General features: G+C 37.8%; 1 long non-coding RNA gene across 1 annotated transcript; it reads left to right on the top strand.

Annotated features, from left to right (window-relative positions):
- The first annotated feature begins 9 nt into the window (after window positions 1-9).
- Window positions 10-15227, top strand: LOC135841006 (uncharacterized). Its single transcript, XR_010557826.1, has 3 exons — window positions 10-288; window positions 11734-11886; window positions 12575-15227. It is a non-coding gene; the product is annotated as an uncharacterized LOC135841006 (long non-coding RNA).
- The last annotated feature ends 672 nt before the right edge of the window (window positions 15228-15899 follow it).

Here is a 15899-nt window from a genome sequence, read left to right as displayed (position 1 = left end):
GCATTTTTTCATCATAGGTGGTGCAGGTGCGATGACTCATACATACGCAATGTATTGTAAGCAAGTTGAAGTGTGAAAATGAAAATGAAAATGTATTCATTCGTTTCTGCGGTGAATTTGTAGCTAATTATTAAATATTTTCGTGCCAGTTTTAAATTATGCGAGTCCAATTCGCTCATTATGTTTTACTTTTTACCTCTTTGTTCCGGATTCCGCGCCACGGCGTTACTTGGTTGAAACTTCATGCAGAATTGATGACTATTGAAAATCGAATTGACACGAGTAGGAGTAAGTATGAAATTTGCGTTTGCGATGTATTTTAAGTAATAAGTGTCGAATATTAATTTCCGTTGTGTAATGTTACATTACATTTTTGTGGATGCATACGATTTTGAAAATTTTTCAGTATGTAGTGTATATCTTTAGTAGGTATCCTCACAAAAATTTTCAACTCCCTCCCCTCATATTTACCCCACAAAATAGCGTTTTTTCATTTTTTTATGCTTTTTTACAATAGTAAAAATTGAAGAGACCAAGTGCTCTGGAGAGAGCTAGATGAGGGTAGCAAAAAATCTGACGTCATATTCGTGCTCAGTGGTATCGAATCATAAGAAAACAACACCCCACTCATTAATACTTCGTTATTTTACCCAAATCATTTTACCCCAACCCTCCATAAGACACGTTTTTACACCATTTTGAGGGGTAAATATGAGGGGAGGGAGTTGAAAATTTTTGTAGGGATACCTACTAAGGATCGATACACTACATACTGAAAAATTTTCAAAATCGGTTGAAATGGGGCTGAGAAAAGTGTTATTGAAATTTTAGAAAAGGGGGGTTCCCCAAAAATGGGAGGGGGTGTGGATCTGAAATTTATCACGCGGAAGTTTCTCAGTGGTACCCATCTTTCATGCTAATATCAACTCGAACGCTTTCGGGGACCATTTCACCCCCCTTAGGCACCTATAGCCTGTATGTATTTTTCAGTTAACCCCCTTTTTTTGAATGGTTGTAGTTCCACCCCCCTTGAACGTACAAGAAAAGTTGACACATCATTAGATCGGAAATTTGACGCAGATTCTTTTATCTAGCCACATATTTTTCGCTAAAATGCAATGCGGGGGAGAAAATGGCAAAAAACATATTTTGGGGGTGGTCCCACCCCCCTCCTGGGGTTAGCTCGCCCTCTAGCGATGGGGACGTTTAGTATGTTGTTTAGGGTGGTATTCTACACGTTTTAGGAAAAAGTCCCCTTCGATCAGAATTTTTCCAACCTTTGGCTTATTTTATGTCTAATTCTCCTGTGCTAATATGGTTTCAAAGCTGACAGACATGGGTTTAAGCAATGCAAAAGAGTATTTTAGTAACCAAATTTATCGAAAGTTTGAAATTAATTTTTTGTATAAAAAATATTGTGAAATCAAATTTTTCACAAAAGTAAGTATACCCTCGCATCGCTCGCTTCAAGTTATTTTTCGGTGTTTTCTGTTTTCTTTTTGAAAATTTTTCGAATTTGGCTCCGAATTTTTATAATGTAGGTAATAGGTATGTACGTGAGCGTGTGTAGGTGTACCTACGTAAAAAGGGTATTCCCGGTTAAGATAGGTGAAATGGCCCTGTTCTCAGATTTGGGAAATCATGATGGATTATTGTTGGGTACCTCCAATAAAAATTTTCGAGTGGAGTTTCCGCCCCCCCCAACCCACCCCCCTTGGTCAGTATAGCCAAAAAACGCGTTTTTTGCGCGAAAAATTCGGTATCCATGAGTGGTGGGGATACAATTCTGGTACCACGCGGAATGTGTAGGGAAAGCCTGGGCCTTTCAACACGATTTTTTTCAAAAATTTTCATCGTAGTGGTGGGAGTAAAATTGACAAAAGAAAACTTTGAAGCGCCACAGCTCCGAACTGAAGGGTACTACACAAAAACTGTTTTCGCTAAAATGTGTCTTTTTACTAGTACTTTCTTCCTACTAATCCATGAAATTGAAATTTTGTCTGCAAAAGGATCATATTTGCAAAAAACCCTGAAAAATACGCGTTTTTCGCGTTTTTTTGCAAAATTATGCGAAATACGCGAGAAATGTATGGAACAAAAAATGTTAAGCGTCGAATTTCACCCTAGAAAACGTGTTCAAAAGGTTGTCAAAACGCTCATCTAGTAGCTAAGCGCGCGCACATGTCACATCTTTGCAGCAAAGTCATGAGATGAGGTATGGCACCTCACTGTGCACTATCTGATAAAGTGATAATTGTCACGTTGGTCATGTCGCTACATAGTATGGGGCGAAAAATCGCTACTGCAAACTTGTCAAAAATTCCTGCTTTTGCAAAAATTATCAAAAAATGTTGGCAAAATTGGAATCGTAACCGTAACGAACTATGTTCGGTAACTTTTAAGTTTTTATTTTTTATTAAAAATGAATTTCAGTTTCGCGATATATATATTGTTGGTTACGTATAAAATGGTTTTTTGTTCTTTTCGTAAAATCGCGTAAACTGTTGGCTGTTAAATTATCGTTGTTTTTTCGTTGTTTTCGTTAGTTACTAAGTTAGTTCGCGTTAATATTATTCTTGTCGTCGTAAAGTAAAGTCATCGAGCTTTTTGCTCAGTTTCATTTGTCTGGTTTATTGATCGTTAGGTCAATGACCGTTAACAATAAATATTTATTTATTTTTTGTTGAAGTTTGTTTTCGTTTTGTCGAATGTTAGGCAAGTTTAATATTGTTGTGAGTCAGATTTATCGATTTTGATCGATTTATCGTTCATGGTAGCGTGAGCGTAGTTGGTGAAACGCTCTGTAGTTCGACGATGATTTGGTATCCTGTGTGGAATTGCTCGTTCGTGTATCCGGCTTGTGTAGCTGTCTGATTTCTTCGAATTCGACGACGAGTTGTAAATGCTGTCCTATCTCCGATCAGGGAAATCTGTGACGAGAGACGATTCAGAATCCGACGACGGTAGTAGTAGTAGTAAACGTAGTTCAGGTCCTTTTCTAGGCTTCGAACCTGAAAGTCAAAGTCAACAACAAAGTACCGTGGCTAATTCAGCTACGATTAATTCGAAAAGTGGTGACTTATCTGAGTCAAATCAAAGTTCCGGCGACGCTAACGCAGCTGGTACGAGTAGTTCTGGTTCTGGTGAACAAGCTGATCCTATCGATCCCGTTCTTCCTTCGTCAAATCTACCATCCGGTCCTCCACCTCCTCCACCTCCTGGTCCATCCGACGACGAGTCCGAAGGTAGTGAAAGTAGCGACGACGAGTCCGACGACGTAGCTGTAGAATCCGATTCGAGTAGTTCGTCGAGTGAAAATATGTTCGGTGCCGGTGATAATCGTGTAATGGAGTCGATGGTCTTTCGCGGTACGGGCTTCGTGTCCTGGAAAAGAAAAATCAAAGTTATTTTGGCAGCCAAAGGACTTCAGACCGCAATTTTAGAAGTAAATTCGTTATCGTCGCGTAAAAAAGCGAAAGCTTTAGAAATTTTAATTAGGCACGTAGCTGAGAACGTTTTCCGACTGGTCAAGGAGACAGAGGATCCGTACGTATTCTGGATGGAGCTCAACTCCTTGTACCAGGCGGAAAACCAAGCAGCAATTATCGACTGTCGAACTCGTATTTCGAAGATTGTCATCGATATGTACAAAGGTCCGAAGGAGTTCTTGGAGGCATTTTATACGTTAATCAACGATATGGAGAGTTTGGACGTGAAGTTGACTCCATCTGAGATCTATACGTATCTGATCAATGCGTTAGGCAATTCGCCGAAGTATGAATCAGTGCGTATGACTGCTCGAGGACTGGTTCACGTCACAGCTGGAGACCCAAATCCAAAGTTAATTTCATCGTTGCTTTTGTGTTTGGAAGATACCTCGAAGAACTCCTCGACTTCAAAGAGTTTGACAAGTACCGGTTCAGCAATGGCCGCATCCGATCAATCCGGTAATAATAATAAACGTAATCGTAATCGTAATAAATCGCGTAGTAGTAATTCGAACTCGTCCGGTAATTCGTCGAACGGTAACGGTGATCGTAGTGGTAATAATGGCTTCGTACAAGCCAAAGATCGTACCTGCTATAAGTGTCATAAACGGGGCCACATGGCCAAGTCTTGTCGATCCGCCGGAGGGAATTATAGAAACGATACCAACCCTCGGGGAAGTATCGTTTGCTATCGATGCAATCTAACCGGGCATATAGGTCGTAATTGTCCGCAGAACGGTGATTCGTCGCGTAATAACGGTGGTAACGGTTTGTCGAGTGGTACGTCGGGTACGTCTGGTACTGCAGGTTTGTCCGGTTCGTCAGGTCCTCGTCCGTCGATCGCGTTAGGTCTTTTTCCATCGACTTCTGAAAAAAAGAAAAATTTCTCGTTAGAAGACAGTCGTAGTGGTAATATCGTAGATGATTTCGTTAAAAATAGAGTCCGTCGTAGCAGTTTCGGTGATAGTATCGCGATTTCAAATTTCGGAAATTCGCGTAACGTAAATATCGGTTCGAATTATTTTTTAGGTGACTCGACTGCTTTGAATCTCGGTGAAGAAAATGCATACGTCGAGACAAACGACGACGACGGCGTCGATTTTATCACGTTTGTCGTCGACAGTGGCGCGACGTCGCATTTTCTGAAACATCGTGGAGTCTTGCATGATGAGAGGAAAATAAACGAAAGTTTACAATCCGCTCATTGTGAAGTCTCTTTGATCAAAGAAGGAGTAGGTCGATTGAGAGTTCTAGCCGATGACGGAAACGTCTATTGGTTGAACGAGGTATACTACGTACCTAGTCTTTCTTTTAGTCTTCTGTCCGTGTCGAAAATCGTAGCGAATGGTTATCGTTTCTTCTTCGATGAAGATCCTCGTTTGGTCGATCCTGCGGGAAACATCGTGTCTAGATTAGTACTTAACGATAATGGATTGTATACGATTCAGTTTATGATTAATATACCTCCTATGTTGTACTCTTGTTCTGATTATTCATCTGCGTTGATTACAAATGATGTTAGCGACTCGACAAATGTAGGTAATACTTCGACAACGATAGGTAATGATTCTGGTATTGGAAATTCGAATGTTTCAAGTGTAGGTATAGGAAATACCGGTACGTGCAGTGACAGTGATGTAAATCTGAAAAATAAAAAGAAAGTAAATAGGTTAAAAGGTGAAGGTGACATCTGGCATCGTAGGTTGGCTCATACGAGCAAAACGGTACTAGATAAGATTCCTGAGTTACGTGGATGTGATTGCCCACCTTTCAATCAGTGTCAAATTTGCTGTAAAGCAAAACAAAAGAAACATACCTACGATTCAAGTAGGTATAGGTATCCAAATCCGCTCGATCTCGTTCATATTGACGTAATGGGTCCTATTACAGAAGGACTAGAAGGCGAGCGATATTTGATTGGCTTCGTAGATGACTGTACGAGATGGGGAGTAACGTTCGGAATGAGAAGTAAAGCTGAAGTAGGTACCTACCTAAAAAAGTATGTCAATATTAGTGAAACGTTATGGAATACGAAGGTTAAGCGTATAAGGTGCGACAACGCTAGCGAGTTTATCGGAGGTACCTTCAAAGAGTTTGTCGATGAGAAAGGCATATCGATGCAGAACAGTGAGCCGTATGAGAAGCAGCATAATGGCACCGTCGAGCGTTTTTTCCGAACCATACAGGAAAAAATGAGAGCTCTGTTATATGAAGGCGGGTTAACGAATAAATTTTGGCTTTACGCTGCATACACGGCGAACTACGTGTACAATCGTTTACCGCATTCTGCCTTGAACGATCTGTCACCGTACGAGCTGTGGAATCGCCGAAAGCCGGATTTATCGAGAGTGAGATTGTTTGGAAGCGTTGCACGAGTTCTGGTACCGCCTGAAAAGAGAAAGAAAACTGATGAGAAGTCGATCGATATGGTTTTACTCGGTTTTACAGAGACAGGTTATGTATTGTACGATGTTTTACGAAATAAATTTACGAATTCGAGTTGCGTAGAAGTCGATGAAACGCGTAAGATACACGATATCATCAACGATCATTTGATCAAAACGTCTGTAACTGTAAGTATAAATGACGTAGATATCATACCTACAAATTAGCAAGATGTACGTAGTTCGGTAGAGTCAGCTCCTGGGTGCTCATCTTGGGTAAACCCAGATGAGTTGAGCGAAGCCGAACGTAGCGGTGAAATCAACGTTGATCGTAGTATGATTGATACTTCAGCTACCGACGATCGATCCGATGATTTTGCTTGTTTTGCACTCGCTGGGGTTGATGACCTTACGTATGAAGAAGCGTTAAACGGTCCTGAGTCGAAATTTTGGCGTGTAGCGATAGATGAAGAGTTAAAGGCGATGGAGATCAAGGACGTTTGGTACTCAGCATCTGAAAAAAGCGTAAATAAAGAGAATTATTCGAAAGTAGACAGTAAGTGGGTTCTAAAGAAAAAAATCAACTCGAATGGTGGGGTGAAATTTAAGGCGAGATTGGTGTTGCGTGGTTTCAAAGACAATCATTTCTATGAATTGGATGAAATTTACGCTCCAACACCTAATCAACCGATAATACGCTCGATGCTTAATCTAGCTATGGTCAACAAGTGGCAGTTGAGACAGCTAGATGTAAGTACTGCATTTCTCAATGGAGATATAAACCGAGGTATTATGTTCAACCCACCGAAAGGGACTAACGAAGAAAAAGGTGTTGTATATATTCTCAAACGTTCGTTATATGGGTTAAAAACGAGTCCCAAGTCGTGGAACGCAAAATTGAATGAGTATTTACTTTCGCTCGGTTTCGTAAGCAGCAAAGTTGATCCGTGTGTCTACTTCGATGCCGAAAATCCTCTACGTTGCGTGTTTGTCGTTTACGTAGACGATTTTCTAATTACAGGTTGCGATGATCGTCTAATTGAGTGGTTGGTCAAGCGATTGAATGAGCGTTTTGGAATCAGAGACCTGGAACAATGCAAAAAGTTCATTGGAATGGAAATTAATCGTAGTAAAGAAAAGTTAGAAATACATCAAAATTCATATATCGAGCAGTTAGTTAATGATTATGGTTTATCTAATTCGAATAGTATCTCAACTCCAATCGAACCTGGCTTGAAGATTACCAATCTCAAGCTCGATAAAAGTTATGAAACCAAAGTGCGTGGTCTCTTAGGAAGTTTAAGTTACATAGCAAGGGGAACACGTCCCGATATCGCTTTTGCTGTAAACTTTCTAAGCAGATACCAGCACTTGGCAAACAAGGAGCTATTCGAATATAGTAAGCGTATTCTCAGGTATTTACGTAGTACGTTGAACGTGAAACTTACCTACGTAATACCTGAAGTCGTTGATAAATACTCTGTAAGAGTATACGTAGATTCGGACTTCGCTGGTGATTGTTTAGACAGGAAGTCAACGTCTGGAATTTTCGTGTTACATTATAGCAACGTTATTGACTGGGTAGTCAAGAAACAAAATTGTGTTAGTCTTTCGTCGTGTGAAGCGGAGTACGTTGCTTTAAGTTCATCTGGTAAGGAAGTTTTGGCTTGGCGAAATTTATTTCTTGAATTGGAAGTTCGTATAGATACCGTACCGGTGTACTGCGATTCGAACGCAGCGATTGCTGTAGCGAACACGGTCGAATCCAAACGTACCAGACATATAGATGTCTGTTACCATCATATACGCGATTTAGTCACGAAACAGATTATATACTTGCAAAAGATATCTTCGGCAGATCAACTTGCCGATATTTTGACCAAAGCCACGACACGTACCGTATTCGACAGACTCTGTGAGTCATTGTTTAACACTTAAATTATGTTTTCGAGTAGATTTTTGTATAATATAAGTATAGTTTTAACTGAAATTTTGCTGTAAAAATATTTTTTTTTTATCGTAGTGTTTACAAACACCGGTAATGATAAGAAGCAACAAGTTTTACGTTTATTTAAGTGGTACGCGTGTTAGGTAAAATATTTTTATGGTGGGGTGTTGGCAAAATTGGAATCGTAACCGTAACGAACTATGTTCGGTAACTTTTAAGTTTTTATTTTTTATTAAAAATGAATTTCAGTTTCGCGATATATATATTGTTGGTTACGTATAAAATGGTTTTTTGTTCTTTTCGTAAAATCGCGTAAACTGTTGGCTGTTAAATTATCGTTGTTTTTTCGTTGTTTTCGTTAGTTACTAAGTTAGTTCGCGTTAATATTATTCTTGTCGTCGTAAAGTAAAGTCATCGAGCTTTTTGCTCAGTTTCATTTGTCTGGTTTATTGATCGTTAGGTCAATGACCGTTAACAATAAATATTTATTTATTTTTTGTTGAAGTTTGTTTTCGTTTTGTCGAATGTTAGGCAAGTTTAATATTGTTGTGAGTCAGATTTATCGATTTTGATCGATTTATCGTTCAAAAAAGTCAAATTTTTGTAAAAATTGTAAAAAAATTCTAAAAGTCAAATTTTTGTAAAAATTGTAAAAAAATTCTAACTTCTGTCGAAAATTATCAAAAAAGCACTGTTTTTGGTCATAATTGTCGAAAATACATTTTATTCTGAATGACGTTACCAAATTCCTAATATTTTTTGTAAAAATGAGCAAAAAAACCTGTTGTTTGTCCAAAATTTTAAAAATTCCAATTTTTTGCCATATGTAATTATCAAAAAATCTTGACTTTTTGTAAAAATTGCAAAAAAGCACATGTTTTATGCCAGAATAATTGTAAAAAAAGTCTCATTTTCGCCAAAATTGTGAAAAAAAAATTATTAAAAAATCTCACCTTTTGTCAAAATTTCCAAAAAAGTCCCGTTTTTTGCCAAAATTGTTGAGAAAATACATTTTTTTGACGTTATCAAGAAAGTGCTAATATTTTTTGCAGAAATGACCAAAAAACGTTGTTAGTAGCCAAAATTTCAAAATTTTCTTCTTTTGCCAAAATGATCTTAATAAGAAATCGTGTTATGTTTTTTGCCAGAATTGTTTGCAAAGTTCTGCTCTTGCCAAATTGTCAAAAAAATCTCGTTTGCGTCAGAATCGTAAAATACAAGTTTCTTTTTTGTCAAAATTATTAAAAAAACTCCTAACTTTGTAAAAATTTCCAAAAGAAAACTCCTGCTTTTTGCCAAAATGTTCAAAAAATCTTGTTGCCTAAATTGGAAAGAATTCTTGATTTTCCAAAAATTATCCTTAAAAAATCCTGTTTTTTGCCAAATCACTGTCAAAATTTAATTTTTTCTTAGTTATTTCAAAATAAATAAATAAATTACATGCCTAGGTATCGTAAAAAAAAACTTCTGTTTTTAGCCAACATTTTCAAAACTACGGCTTTTTGTCAAAATTGTCTACAAGTTCCACTTTTTTGACGAAATATTGTGGGCAAAGGCCTTTTGCTGATGAATTATTCAAAAAATTCTATTTTATGCCAAAATGGTTACTAAATCTTGTGTTAGCCAAAATAGATTGAAGGTACAGTTTTTGAAAAAAATGTCAAAAAGTCCTAACGTTTATCAGAATTTGTCTCAAAAGTGCTGCTTTTTCCATTTTTAAAATCAATACCTACTTGTAATTTTATAGGTATTTTTTCTCTCAATTTCTTTCTCTATTCATTTTCTCTACTAGTTCTCTTTAAAAATAGAAAAATTCTGACCCAAAAAAAAATGTTTAATTATACTTGTAAATAAAATGATTGGTACCTATGTTTATCACATCAATCTTAGGATAAGATACACAAAGTGTAGGTACTTACTTTTTTTTATGGAATATGTAGTATGTAAAGGATCTTCAAAAATGCTAAAAAAAATTGATTTTTCAAACAATTTGTCTCTCATGATGGGTCAAGTTTTTGAATTTTGGTAAGATTTGTTGAACATATTGTATGTATGGTACCTATTGGATTTGAAAAAGATTTTGTTGAAATTTTTGAAAATTGAAATTAAAATCGAAATTTGTATTTTCTGCAAATACTGATTTTGAGTTAGATTTCTGAACAATTTTTGGGTAATTTGCCTATTCTTGGTAACTTTTTGTAAGTTTGACTTGCAATATTTTCATTTTGAAGGATTTTTTTGACCAAGCATTGTGGAAACGTGTTTAAAATGAGAAGACTGTGAAAATTATAACTGAATCGCTCTGATCTCAATTTGAATATTGAGAGCTCATGATTACAATCTAAGCTAACTTCAGTAGATGAGCGTTTTGACAACCTTATGAACACGTTTTCTAGGGTGACATTCGACGCTCAAAATGTTTCATTCTATACATTTTTCGCATATTTTGCATAATTTTGCAAAAAAAAAACGCGAAAAACGCGTATTTTTCAGGGTTTTTTGCAAATATGAGCCTTTTGCAGACAAAATTTCAATTTCATGGATTAGTAGGAAGAAAGTACTAGTAAAAAGACACATTTTGGCGAAAACAGTTTTTGTGTAGTACCCTTCAGTTCGGAGCTGTGGCGCTTCGAAGTTTTCTTTTGTCAATTTTACCCCCACCACTACGATAAAAATTGTTGAAAAAAATCGTGTTGAAAGGCCCATGCTTTCCCTACACATTCCGCGTGGTACCAGAATTTTATCCCCACCACTCATGGATACCGAATTTTTCGCGCAAAAAACGCGTTTTTTGGCTATACTGACCAAGGGGGGTGGGTTGGGGGGCGGAAATTCCGGTCGAAAATTTTTATTGGAAGTACCCAACAATAATCCATCATGATTTCCCAAATCTGAGAACAAGGCCATTTCACCTATCTTAACCGGGAATACCCTTTCACAATGAAATTGAAGAGTGATATTCCAAAACTCGCTTTGTCCATTTTTATCGAAGTGGAGTTTTCAGCGGTACCTGGTAGATGAAGTAGTAACTCACATTCCTACATCATCAACCTACCAAAATGAGGTGTTAAACTCACCTAAATAGCCAATTCACTAAAAAAATTTTAAAAAAATAATCTTCCAAAACGCGCTTTATCCATTTTTATTGAAATTTTTTTCAGCAGTATTCAGTGGATGAAGTGTATACCTACACTCCTACATCATAAATCCACCGAAATAAAGTGCTAAACTCGCCTAAAAAGCCAATTTACTCGTTTAAAGGGAAACTGTTTTTCCTCTTTCCTGAAAAGTTGTGAAAATGGACAAAGCGAGTTTTGGAATATCACTCTTCAATTATGAAAATGAAAACATTTTGACTTGAAAATTGAATTAATCCTCCCCCGCCCCGTCCTTTCAATCCCTCATTAAAAACACTTCCCGTCGAAATTTCCCATTCTCTCCTTTCAAAGTTTGGATTTTGGATAATAGGTATTATTATGGCTTTTTTTTCTGAGAATAGTAAAAAGTGTTTCCCTGAGAAATTTTAACGGCTCCTTCCCTTTCCACCAATAAATGAAAACATTTCCAAAATTTTCTAGTCAATTGTCAATAATTTCCGTTTTTCTCTTGCCTTGAGAAAATTCTGCCTCGACTAGATCGAACACGCAAACACACCCTCCACCCCCTCCCCCCGACTGTTCAACCTCCATGAAAAGATTTTCTGCCTAATGTTCCGATTCTCTTATTTCAAAATTTAGCTGAAAATTTCCAACTCCTCCACCTCCCCTCCCTCCACCAATGAAGTCCAGTAAAATGACGCGTTAATTACAATAAGTTTAGCTTACCTACATACGTATTTTGAATATTCTATGTACATACGTTTAGTTCTTGATAGATCACTAATTTTGTGTAATTTGTTTTGCGAATGTTTCAGGTATTTCAAATGTCACCAAATTCGTTCGAGTGTGTACAAAAAGAATTCCATTTGCAGTTGATCGCAATCGTCTCTACGCTGCTGTCAAATGAACATCGTTTGGTGCAGTTTATGTCTTCAGCAGTGTTTCCATCGTCGCTTCGTTTACAACGTGTAGGTATTCATTTCGCATTGTCATCGTTATTCTAATTTTTGTCTTCGTACAGAGTTTAATGTTTGAAATTCTCCTTTCGGTAAATCGTGTTTTGCGAAGGAAGGGTCTAATTTTGTTTTTTCTAGTCAGGTTGCTGGAGTAACGTGTACAAGTACGAATGAGAAAATGTTTCATTGTTACACTAAAATTTTCAAAATTCAGATTTTTTTTGTCCCCCCCCCCTCCAACTGTCCACGTTATAGGTATATTGGCTGACATTTTTGATGAAAATTTCCTCACCCCTACCCTCAACCTTTTTTTTTGAGGATTCAATGATGAATTGCCCGATAACGAGTACAACCAATTGATCGTATTTTATTGTTTTTAGTACACGTATTATGGATACGTTCGAGATGTCTAATGATAGGTTGGCATTTTTGATACCCGCTGAAAATGAAATATCAAACGTGACTTGCTTAATTCGCTTGTTAACATTCTATTATTTTCGTTCTTGTATTCGATTCTCAAAATTTTATCAATTGCAACGTTTTCCCATATAAAATTGCGAACAGGCTCCCTCCTCCCCCCCCCCCCGTATACAAAAAGAATCGAAAAGTTTGTTCGCTTATTTGTACTATGTACTATGTTCTATGTGTTATAGTTCTGGGCGAATCAGTGATTTGTATTATTTTTTCACAAATATTTCAGGTGCTCGAGTCACACAGAGACGAATATTGTGCAGCGATCTCGGAAATCGTGATTTTAGTGAAGTTACGTTTGTTGTTGGACTTTGTGCGACGCGTACGTGGCCACGATTGCTGGACCATCGCTCCAGAGGCTGTCTTCAACATCTCCATCGCCGTTACGAGTCTGCGCTGCTGTTAGATGAACAACGTTTGATGCTGTTTTTGTCCGATCTTCAATGGCTCATTCGCATCATCGCTTCGTATGCAACACCTATCTCGTCGCGATCATTCTCATTATTCTCTTCGCGCATAATTTTCAAATTCTCTCGTCTGTCTATTGCTTGATGAAAAATCGCCCAGTTATATTTTTCTGTACGAGTTGAAAAAATTTATCGGAGGGAGATGATTAGCATAGATTGTTTAGTCGAGATTCGAGGCGATGTTTCTGTTTGAATTCGAGTTCTGACTGGCATTTTTGATAAAACTTTCTCCGCCCTTCCCCCGTCCAATTTTCTTTTCAGGATTTAACGATGAATTATCAAATTGATAATATTATTCATTATTTTTAGTATTATTGATATATGTTTGAAATGTCTTATAATAAGTTGGTAATTTTGACGCCCCCCTCCCACTGGTCTGACAAATTGCTCGTTTCGCGTGTAACTAGTGTTTTTGTTTTCTCAATATTTAATCGAAATTCAATTTTTGTTCGTGATTTGATCGCACGTATTATTCGCTCGCGGCCATTAACCTAAGTCGTTGGTTTTTTAAAACTCGATGATTCGTTCAATTTGCGTTTTTGTTTTTCTCTAAATTTCGTCGTGGAAATTCAATTTTTTGTTTTTGGCCATTTCAGGCTGCAAGTTTAATTACAATCTGACATCGTACCAGTAGCAGATCAAAAACTTTTCTTTCGAGTGTGTTATGTCGGCAACTTGGCATGTAGCGCTGATGGTGAGTGTATTTGCGTGCAGATTAGGTATAGGTAATTGTTTTGAGGTTAGGATGTTTGCAGGTAATGTGCGGGTGGTGAGTGTTTTATATGTATAGGGGATGCGGTTGTGGCTGGTCTTGTTAAGTGCTGTCCGTCCTCGTCTGTTACGCATCAACCCACAACCGTACTTTTTCCACTTTTCACGACAACCTGGCGGCGCGATCCCTTGAAAATTTCACGTTCTGATAGTATGGCGCCTACCTTAGCCATATGTAGTTCTGCATCCGCGAATCCACGTACGTACTCGCGCGGCGTATCGTGGAGTCCAGCTGTTTTCGACTGCTGGTACGGAGCCGATCAGCTGGATTTTATGCAGCATCTACGAAGTAAGTCGAAACGCATCCACGGTTCACGGGCTCTCGCTCAGGTTCCGTCATGGTCAACGTTGTCAAAGCCGTATGGAGCAGGGGGAGCGTCATTCGGCGACTTGTCTGCTAGTGCTGCGGCGCAGCGGCCTGCTCAATGGTGACGTAGTCATCCTCTGGCTCACTCCTGCGACGCTCAGTGGGGTCGTCCTTACGGCGGCTTCGACTGTATACCCAAGTCATAATAAGGGGTTGTCGTAAGAGGTTACGACTCTTACGGTTGAAACGTTTGCGTTTCATCTAGTGGTTGTGAGCCGTTGGATTGACCAGCTCACAACTGCGACCTTAGTTCCGGTTCATCAAAGATATGGAGTGGGGATGGTTTGTATTGCCCTACGAATCGCAATATTGCCATTCTTGCCGTCGAGGATGACCTGCCTTGGTTGGATTGCCAGATCTGCCTGCGATCCAACCACACGCACAGTAAGTGGTGCACTCTAGGTTTCGCATCACTTGCTTGCGTGAAATGTCACGTGAGTTTTTTTGAGAGAAATTGCAAACCTGAAAGGCTGACCTGGTTTTGTTGCTTCGGTCAACTTGCCAGGCAGGTGAGCGTGTGTGTAGCGAGTATGGTGATCTGGACTGCGTACGATGTCTGGTTGCGGATAATTGAAGTTGTATTTTTAAATAAAATTTTAATGACAAATCATCGAGGAGGAATGAATTTGTGAAATTTTAAAGTTAAAACATCGTTGAAATTAACGCGATTCTGTAATTTGGGTAAATTCACGTTGGAAAAAATTCTAGAAAAATGAATTTTTGATATAATTTTACTAAAATGTGATATCTGTTTTGTTTTGGATTTGGAGAAAATTGGGTCCTGTACCATGGTGTGTATTTTTGTGTGATACTACACCCCACCTGCCCCTTATTTTGTTTTTTGCTTCATTTTTAACCAATACCGAAGTAGTTTTGAATTAGATACAAAAATATTCAGAAAAATATTATTTCCAATCATTCCCTTCACCCCCACCCACGTTTTGCGAATTTATTTTGTTATTGTTGAAAATGTTAGAAAGTAAGGTTTGTGTTTTCATATTTTGTTATGTTATAGGTAATAATATTTTGTTGATGTTTGTATAATTTAATGATCATGTATTTGTGTTTATTTACTTAAGGTTAACCTTGCAACTGTTTTGTAATGATCGCGATCAATTTGATATTCAATTGTATTTGTATGTACCTCACTTATGGCCAATCATGCTACTGTTTTGTAATGATCGATCAAGGTTTTTCACGTCGAGCGGCCGGCGTGTTTTTTAGCCCAGATCGATCAGAATTAGTGCTCCTTTCTTTTTTGTCTGCCGCTAGTTTGATTGTCGATTTTTGGTTGTGTGTAGTTTCATTCACTAATATCTTATATTTTCAGCTCAACGATGAAGTATAATCAATAATGCATAGAAAAAAGCATTATGACGAAGAATTGTGCAGTCGACTCGACTCGCTCATTAGGTAATTTGTGATCATGATTTTGGGGATACGTTGATAATAATCGAGTTAAGCGAGTACGACGAATCTGGGCTAATGTTCCGGCAAAAAGTTCATCATATTCGAACCATATAATTTGTCTACCTGGGAAATGTATATTTCGATTAATTTGGCGTGTCGCCTGCGAACGCACGTGATAGGCAACTCGAAACACTTTCTATCCCACTAAATTGCCTATATATGGTATTGCAAGGCAGAATAGCGAGTCGAAACGTGGAGTTATTGAGCAGCATGAAATTTCTAATCATCTTACACTGGATAATGTCGGTAAGTTTAGGTAAAAAGTTATTGTCATCGCTGAAATTATTGGACACGTTACCTGCTTCGCTGAAAAATAACGCCATATGATTATTATTTCAAAGAAAAACTTCGATGAGAAGTAAGATTTCGATATGAAACAAGTTTTTAGTTCGGTAAGTTGCCATCCTTGACTAAAATTAATTGCGAATTTGAACTCGGTAGCTTCGATTTAGCTCAAGAATGGAGAAAAACGCTGAATT

Source organism: Planococcus citri, chromosome 3 (assembly GCF_950023065.1).
Source record: "Planococcus citri chromosome 3, ihPlaCitr1.1, whole genome shotgun sequence".
NCBI lineage: Eukaryota > Metazoa > Arthropoda > Insecta > Hemiptera > Pseudococcidae > Planococcus > Planococcus citri.
This window is presented reverse-complemented; position numbering and strand designations above follow the sequence as displayed.